Raw genomic sequence first — 9,560 nt, 5'->3', positions numbered from 1 at the left:
AAATCCACTGTGCCCTAGATGTGGCTGCTTTAGTGTAGAGATGGCCCCATCCTAAATTCTAGTTAATTTGCTGCTCTTTTTTTCGATTGTTATTTTTATTATTTTCTCAGCTCAAGCTGGTAAAACCTAAGGTACGTGAATAGCCAAGAACACTCATTTCTCAATTGCTAGGAACTTCCGGACTATTTTAGTGGTGTTTAGTATGGTGGCCTTCTGGAGATTTACGTAAATATTGTTGTAAAGACCTAATTGTTTAATGTTATAGTGTAGTGACTTTGCAGGTTATTCTTCAAACAAGCCTGTTTGAAGTTCCTCACTCTGATCTGAAATGTGTTGGGATAGATTCCTGAAAGTTTGGAGATGACATGCAGTATCTCAAGCCACTGGTGGTAGCTGAACTGCTTTCAGGGTTATGGGGGAGAACTTCTGAGGTAAATAGGGCTGACAACATTTGACTGTTAGAACATAGAGCATATAACATAGAAATCTACAGCACATTACAGGCCCTTCGGCCCACAATGTTGTGCCGACCATGTAACCTACTCTAGAAACTGCCTAGAATTTCCCTAGCGCACAGCCCTCTATTTTTCTAAGCTTCATGTACCTATCTAAGAGGCTCTTAAAAGACCCTATTGTATCTGCTTCCACCACCACCACAGGCAGTGCATTCCACGCATCCACCACTCTCTGTGTGAAAAACCTACCCCTGACATCCCCTCGGTACCTATTTCCAAGCACCTTAAAACTATGCCCCATCGTGTTAGCCATTTCAGTCCTGGGAAAAAACCTCTGGCTATCCACACAATCAATGCCTCTCATCGTCTTATACACCTCTATCAGGTCACCTCTCATCCTCCGTCGCTCCAAGGAGAAAAGGCCAAGTTCACTCAACCTATTCTCATAAGGTACGCCCTCCAATCCAGGCAACATCCTTGTACGTCTCCTTTACAGGTGTGATCAATAAAGCTAGATTTTCCAGGAAAGTACCAGTTGCTGAACTAGTGGATTCTGCAGGAAACTCACTGGCAGAAAAGTGAGGAATCGCTGTTTTTCAGTACTTCTGCTGAAAAATCCATCCATGAAACACAGTTCTGGATCACTCTATTTTACTGGAGAGCAATAGCTGTGAGAAACAAGGTATGCAACAGAAAATTTTCATTATTTGAATAAGATCTTTTTGACAATTCAAAGAGTTCCCAAGTGATTTTAATTTTTCTATTAATAACAATTTTTGAATGTTATTTTTTCAGTAATTTTGGATACTTTTAGTTGCTACATGGTGGGCCCTGTTCTGCCTCTGTCTCACCTCCTCACCATGACTGCTATGAAGCATTTCAAGCCCTGTCACCCAGAGTGGCCCTTTTTCAACTTGGCATGGTTGGCAGACCAACAGTGGAGCGATACCATGAGTTTGGTTTTCACGTCTGGGTCAGGGAATTTGAAGATGCTAGTCATTTTACCTTTAGAGACTTTACAGAACAGCATTTATTTTTGAGATAGGAGTGTTTTGGAAAAAATGTACATTCTAAGTTCCCTGTATTTCCTCAGTTTATCCCTATGGTTTCGATCCTGATGAAAAGTAACACCCAGCTGTGTGATCGGCAAGCTGATAAAGCTGCCCTGCAAGGTTCTGCAGTTTTGAAATAAGTCTGAAGTAGTTAGTCTGCTTATTGTTGAAGGATCAATATTAACAGGGCAACACAATGGATCTGGAAGTGTGGCTACCTCAGGACTCCACGGTTCAAAGTCGACCCCTGATGCTCTCTGTGCAAAGTTTACACATTTTCTCTGTGTCCATGTCAGTGCTCCTGTTTCCTGCCATAACACACATAAATATGCTATTGGGTTAATTCTTTTTGTATGTTACCCCCCTGATGTCAGTTACTGGTAAAAAGAATCAAATGCATTAGATGGGCACATACGAGTAATTTATTTGCATATGTGGAGAAAGATAGAGGAGATATTGGGGCTAATAGGACTGCTCCCTTGGGAGCTTACATTAAGACTCAGAAGAACTTGGAATAGTGTTCAGTTCTGGTTGCCTAATTAGAGGAAGGATGTGGAAGATTTAGAGAGTGTGTAGAGATTTATCAGGATGTTGCCTAGACTAGACAGCATACCTTATGAAGTTAGGTTGATGAAGCTGGTTTTTTCTCTTTGGAGTGAATAAAGATGGGAGCTGACTTGATTGAGGTGTACAAGATAAGAGGGTCGGATCAAGTGGATAGCCAGAAACTTTATTTTTACAAAGGTGGAAATGTCAGCAGAAAGGGCATATTTTTAAGGTGACTGGAGGAAAGTGTAGGGAGATTTCAGAGATATGTTCTTGAGTAGAATGAGTCAGAGTAGTAGGGCTTTGGCTCATTGGGGCTTCAGTGAGGACGGGCCTAGCTGAAATAAGGAGCTAAGTTACTTTCATATCTCTTATTTCCTCTAACTTAAGAATAGTGGGTATGACTACAAGGCTAGTTTTCTGCTTTGGGTGTCAGATGTGGGATATCTGGGAGACTTCCGGCCTCCCTGATGGCCACATCTGCACCAGATGCATCGAGCTACAGCTCCTTACAGATGGAGTTAGGGAACTGGAGCTGCAGCCCGATGACCTTTGGCTTGTTAGGGAAAGTGAGCAGGTGATTGATAGGAGCTACAGGCATGCAGTCATACTGGGGCCACGAGAGAGATAAGAAGGAAACTGTCAGGAGAGGGAAGGGAGAGTGTTAGGTAGTGGAGAGCACCCCTGTGGCCATCCCCCTTAAAAATAAGTACTCTATTTTGAGTTCTGTTGGAGGGTATGATCTACCTGGAGGAAACAACAGTGGCTGTGCCTCTGGCACTGAGTCTGGCCCTGTGACTCAGAAGACCACAAGACCATAAGATACAGGAGCAGAATTAGGCCATCTGACCCATCGAGTCTGCTCCACCATTCAATCATGGCTGATCCTTTTTTTCTTCTCCTCCTCAACCCCAGATCCCGGTCTTCTCCCCATAACCTTTGATGCCGTGTCCAATCAAGAACCTATCAATCTCTGCCTTAAATACACCCAATGACCTGGCCTCCACAGCTGAAGTTTGGCAACAAAATTCCACAAATTCACCACCCTTTGGCTAAAGGAATTTCTCTGCATCTCTGTTTTGAAAGGGCGCCCCTCTATCCTGAAGCTGTGCCCTCTTGTCCGAGACACCCCCCCCCCCAACATGGGAAACACCCTTTCCACACCTACTCTGTCTAGGCCTTCCAACATTCGAAAGATTTCAGTGAGACCCCTCCCCCCCATCCTTCTGAATTCCAGCGAGTATAGACCCAGAGTCATCAAATGTTCCTCGTATGATAACCCTTTCATTCCTGGAATTATCCCTGTGAATTTCTTCTGGACCCTCTCCAATGCTAGCACATCTTTTCTAAGATAAGGGACCCAAAACTGTTCACAATACTCAAGGTGAGGCCTCACCAGTGCCTTACAAAGCTTCAGCATCACAGCCTTGCTCTTGTATTCTAGACCTCTTGAGATGAATACTAATATGGCATTTGCCTTCCTCACCACCAGCTCAACCTGCACATTAACCTTCATGGTGTTCTGCACAAGGACTCCCAAGTCCCTCTGCATCTCAGATTCCTGGATTTTCTTCCCGTTTAGGAAATAGTCTGCATGTTTATTTCTACTACCAAAGTGCATGACCATGCATTTTTCAACATTGTATTTCACTTGCCACATTCTTGCCCATTCTCCTAATCCGTCTGTCCTTCTGTATCCTACCTGTTTCCTCAACACTATCTGTCCCTCCACCAATCTTAGTATCATCTGCAAACTTGGCAACAAAGCCATCTATTCCATCACCTAAATCATTTATATACAGCATAAGAAGAAGTGGTCCCAACATCAACCCCTGCGGAACACCACTAGTCACTGATAGCCAACCAGTAAAGGATCCTTTTATTCCCATTTGCTGCCTCCTACCAATCAGCCAATGCTCTAACCATGTTAGTAACTTTCCTGTAATACCATGGGCTCTTAACGTGGTAAGCAGCCTCATGTGTGGCACCTTGTCAAAGGCCTTCTGGAAGTCCAGATATACAACATTCACTGCATTCCCTTTATCTATGCTACTTGCAATCTCCTCAGAGAATTCCAACAGGTTCATCAGGCAAGATTTTCCCTTAAGGAAACCATGCCGACTTTGTATTACCTTGTCCAGTGTCACCAAGTACTCCATCACCTCATCCTTAACAATTGACTCTAACATCTTCCCAACCACTGAGGTCAGCCTAACTGGTCTATAATTTCCTTTCTGCTGCCTTCCTCCTTTCTTAGAGAGTGGAGTGACATTTGCAATTTTCAAGTCCTCTGGCACCATTCCAGAGTCTGATGAGTTTTGAAAGATCATTTCCAATGCCACCACAATCTCTAATGCTACCTCTTTCAGAACCCGAGGGTGCAGTTCATCTGGTCCAGGTGACATGTACTTTTTGCTTCCAGCTTTTTGAGCACCTTCTCCCTTGTAATAGTAACTGCACCCACTTCTCTTCTTTCACACCCTACAACATGTGGCTCACTGCTAGTGTCTTCCACAGTGAAGACTGATGCAAAATACTCATTTAGTTCATCAGCTGTCTCCTTGTCCCTCGTTAGTATTTCTCCTGCCTCATTTTCTAGCGGTCCTATATCCACTGTCATTTCTATTTTATTTTTAATAGACTTGAAAAAAACTTTTTACTATCCACTTTGATATTATTTGCTAGATTGCTTTCATAGTCCATCTCTTCCCTTCTAATGATTTTTTTAGTTGCTCTCTTTAGTATTTTAAAAACTTCCCAATCCTCTATCTTCCCACTAATTTTTGCTTTGTTGTTTGCCCTTTCTTTTGCTCTTACAATAGATTTGGCTTCCCTTGTCAGCCACAATTATACTATTTTACCATGAGTATTTCTTCATTTTTGGAATGCATACGTCCTGCACCTTCCTCATTTTCCCCAGAAATGCACGCCATTGCTGCTCTGCTGACATCCCTGCCAGCAGCTCCTTCCAGTTTACTTTGGCCAACTCCTCTCTCATACCACTAATTTCCCTTACTCCACTGAAATACTGCTACATCAGACTTTACTTTCTCTAACCTTATTAGGCCTATCAAATTTCAAGTTGAACTCTATCTTATTGTAATCACTGGTTCCTAAGGGTTCTTTTACCTTAAGCTCCCTAATCGCCTCCGGTTCATTACATAACACCCAATCCAGTATAGCTGATCCCCTAGTAGGCTCAACAACAATTTGTTCTAAAAAGCTATCCCTTAGGCATTCAACAAACTCACTTTCTTGAGATCCATTACCAACCTGATTTTCCCAGAAGGGTAGGAAATGGAAGAGGATGGCAGCAGTAATAGGGGACTCTATAGTTAGGGGGACAGGTAGGCGATTCTGTGGGTGTGAATAAGAAACACGGATGTCAGTTTGCCTGCCAGGTGCCAGGGTCTGTGATGTTTCTGAACACATCCACGATACACTGAAATAGGAGGGTGAACAGCCGGAGGAGATAGTACATAGGTACCAACAACATAGGTAGAAAAAGGGAGGAGGTCCTGACAGCAGAATATAGGGAGTTATGAAGGAAGCTGGGAAGCAGGATCTCAAAGGTAGCAGTCTCGGGATTGCTGCCTGTGCAGGTGATTGTAAGTATAGGAGTAGAACAAGGTGATAAATAAATGCACGGCTGAAGGATTGGAGCAAGGGGGTAGGGATTCAAATCTCTGGATTATTGGGGCCTCTTCTGGGGCAGGTGTGACCTGTACAAAAGGGACGGGTTACACTTGAATCCAAGGGGGACCGATATCCTGGTGGTGAGGTTTGCTAATGATATTGTGGAGGGTTTAAACTAGGTTTGCAGGGGGCTGGGAACAGAAGTGAAGAGGCAGAGGATGGGGCGGTTGGTGCACAAGTAGAGACAGCTTATAAGGAGTTTGTGAGGAAGGATAAGCAGATGATAGAGCAAAGATGCACTCAGCCTGATGCTTTGAGATGTGTCTATTTTAATGCCAGGAGTATCATGAACAAGGTGGATGAACCTAAGAGTGTGGATCAATATGTGGAACTATGACATTGTGGGCATTACAGAGACTTGGATGTCTTGGGGGCAGAAAAGGCTGCTCAATGTGCTTGGCTTTAGGTGTTTCAGAAAGGATGGAGACGGAGACAAAAGAGGTGGGGGAGTGGCATTGGTAATCAGGGATAGTGTCATGGCTGCAGAAAAGGAGGAAGTCATGGAGGGATTATCTACTGAGTCAATGTGGTTGGAAGTTAGAAACAGGAAGGGGGCAATAACTCTACTGGGTGTTTTTTATAGACCTCCCCATTAGTAACATTGAGGAGCAGATAGGGAGGCAGATTCTGGAATGGTGCAATAATAATATGGTTGTTGCGATGGGAAATTTTAACTTTCCTAATGTTAACTGGCATCTCCTTAGAGCAAGGGGTTTTGATGGGGTGGTGTTTGTTAGGTGTGTTCAGGAAGGTTTCCTGATGCAATATGTAGATAAGCCAACTATAGGAGAGGCTGTACTTGATCTGATATTGGGAAATGAACCTGGTCAGGTGTCAGATCTCTCGGTGGGAGAGCATTTTGGAAGTAGTGATCACAACTCTATTTCCTTTACCATTGCACTAGAGAGGGATAGGAGCAGACAATTTGGGAAACATTTAATTGGGGTAGGGGGAAATAAGATGCTATTAGACAGGAACTTGAGAGCATAAATTGGGGAGCAGATGTTCTCAGGGAAATGCAGGGCAGAAATGTGGCAAATGTTCAGGGGATTCTTGCATGGCATTCAGCATAGATATGTTCCATTGAAGTGGGGAAAGGATGGTAGGGTAAAAGAACCTTGGTGTACAAAGGATGTGGAAAATCAAGTTAAGAAGAAAAGAAAAGCTTATGAAAGATTCAAGAAACCAGGTACTGATAGATTTCTAGAAAATTACAAGGTTGCCAGGAAGGTGCTTAAGAATGAAATTAGGAGAGCTAGAAGGTGCTATAAGGAGGCCTTGGTGAGCAGGATTAAGGAAAACCCCAAGGCATTCTACAAGTATATGAAGATTAAGAGGATAATCCATGTGAGAATAGGACCAATCAAGTGTGATAGTGGAAATGTGTGTATGGAGTAGAAGGAGGTAATGGAGGTACTTAATGAATACTTTGCTTCAGTATTCACCAGTGAAAAGGACCTTGGCAATTATGGGATGACTTATAGTGGACTAAAATGCTTGAGCATATAGACATTAAGAAAGAGGATGTGCTGGAGCTTTTGAAAAGCTTTAAGTTAGATAAATTGCTGGGACTGGACAAGATATACCCTAGGCTACTCAGGGAAGCAAGGGATGATATTGCCGAGCCTCTGGCAATGATCTTTGCATTATCAACACGGATGGCAGAAATACTGGAGAATTGGAGGTTCGCAAATGTTGTTCCCTTGTTCAAGAAATGGAGTAGAGATAACCCAGGAAATTATAGACCAATGAGTTTTACTTCAGTGGGGGGCAAATTGTCGGAAAAGATCCTGAGAGGCTGGACTTATGAGAATTTGCAGAGACATAATCTGATTATGGATAGGCAGCATGGCTTCGTCAAGGGCAGGTCGTGCCTTACGAGCCTGATTGAATATAACAAAACTTGATGAAGGTAGAGTAATGGATGTATGTATATGGATTTCAGTACGGCATTTTATATGGTTCCCCATACAAGGCTCATTCAGAAAGTAAGGAGGCATGGGATCCAAGGAGACCTTCCTTTGTGAATCCAGAATTGGCTTGCCCACACAAGGCAAAGGGTGGTTGTAGATGGTTTTGATTCTGCATGAAGTTGGGTGACCAGTGTGGTTCCACAGGGGTCTGTTCTGGGACCCCTCCTCTTTGTGATTTTTATTAATGACGGGGATGAAGAGGTAGAAGGGTGGGTTAGTAAGTTTGCTGATGACACAAAGGTTGAGGGTGTTGTGAATAGTCTGGAGGGTTCTCTGAGGTTACAGCAGGACTTCGATAGGATGCAGAGCTGGGCAGATGGAGTTCAACCCCTGTAAGTGTGAGGTGGTTCATTTGGTAGTTCAAAATTGAAAACAGAATATAGTATTAATGCTAAGACTCTTGGCATTGTGGGGGATCAGAGAGATCTTGGGGTCCATGTCCATAGGACACTCAAAGCTGCTGCGCAGGTTGGCAGTGTTGTTAAGAAGGCGTATAGTGTGCTGACATTCATCAACCGTGGGATTGAGTTCAAGAGCCATGAGGTAATGTTACAGCTATATAAGACCTTAGTTAGACCTCGCTTGGAGTACTGTGTTCAGTTCTGGTCTCCTCATTACAGGGAGGAAGTGGATACTATAGAAAGAGCGCAGAGGAGATTTACAAGGATGTTGCCTGGATTGGAGAGTGTGTCTAATGAGAAAAGGCTGAGTGAACTTGGCCTTTTCTCCTAAGTGACAGAGGATGAGAGTGATCTGATAGAGGTGTATAAAATGATGAGAAGCATTGATGGTGTGGATAGCCAGAGGCTTTTTCCCAGGGCTGAAATTGCTAACACAAGTGGGCATCGTTTTAAGGTGCTTGGAAGTAGGTACAGAAGGGATGTCAGGGGTAAGTTTTTCACATAAAGAGTGGTGGGTGAGTGGAATGTACTGCCAGCCACGGTGGTGGAGGTGGGTGCAATAGGGTTTTTTAAGAGACTTTTAGGTAGATACATGGAGCTTAGAAAAATAGAGGGCTATGCGGTAGGGTAGTTCCAGGCAGCTTCTAGAGTAGGTTATATAGCTGGCACAACATTGTGGGCTGAAGGGCCTGTAACATGCTGTAGATTTCTATGTTCTATGTTCTAAGAGTGGTGATAGACACAGATACATTAGGGCATTTAAGAAACTCTTAAATAAGCAGATGGATGATAGGAAAATGGAGAGCCACGCAGGGGGTAAGGGTTAGATTGGTCTTAGTGTAGGTTTAAAGTTTGACACAACACTGTGGGCTGAAGGGCCTGTACTGTGCTGTTATGTTCGATGTTAGCTCTTGGATGCATTCATCTCAACAGTGAACGGGTCAACTTAGCAACATTTCACTTGAAAGGCCGATTTAAAGCACATATTTCAGCAAGAGATCTTAAACAGCTTTATCTTCAGTTCCAAAGAGTTTGATTTGGCCTTTATGAAAGTCTCGACTCAGAAAGAAGTGCTTGTTGCAGTCGGACTGGTATTCTTCCATTCAAATGAATCGTTTTCTGTGGTCCAGTTTGAAAGGCTGCCCTTAATTGAACTAATTACAACTTTTTTGCCTCTTTCTTGTCACTTCAATTAGAGTTCCATCAATTAGAATGGTAATAAATCCATACAGGAAAATCAGAGGGCGGGCAGCATGATTGATTTGTGCAGAAGTTCCAAATCTGCAATTGATTGGCAATTGGTTCAATATTTGAATCCAATGATGTTAAAAAAAGAGTTCAGCACTCCAATTAGATATCTGTCTGCTGTTGGAGATCAAGATGAGATGCATGATCATTTTTGCATGCTGCCTATGGAAAAGGAGAGGCTAGTTTCTT

This window comes from Mobula birostris, chromosome 5 (genome assembly GCF_030028105.1).
Source record: "Mobula birostris isolate sMobBir1 chromosome 5, sMobBir1.hap1, whole genome shotgun sequence".
Lineage (NCBI taxonomy): Eukaryota > Metazoa > Chordata > Chondrichthyes > Myliobatiformes > Myliobatidae > Mobula > Mobula birostris.
The sequence above is the reverse complement of the archived record's forward strand: the minus strand, read 5'-3'. Positions refer to the sequence as shown.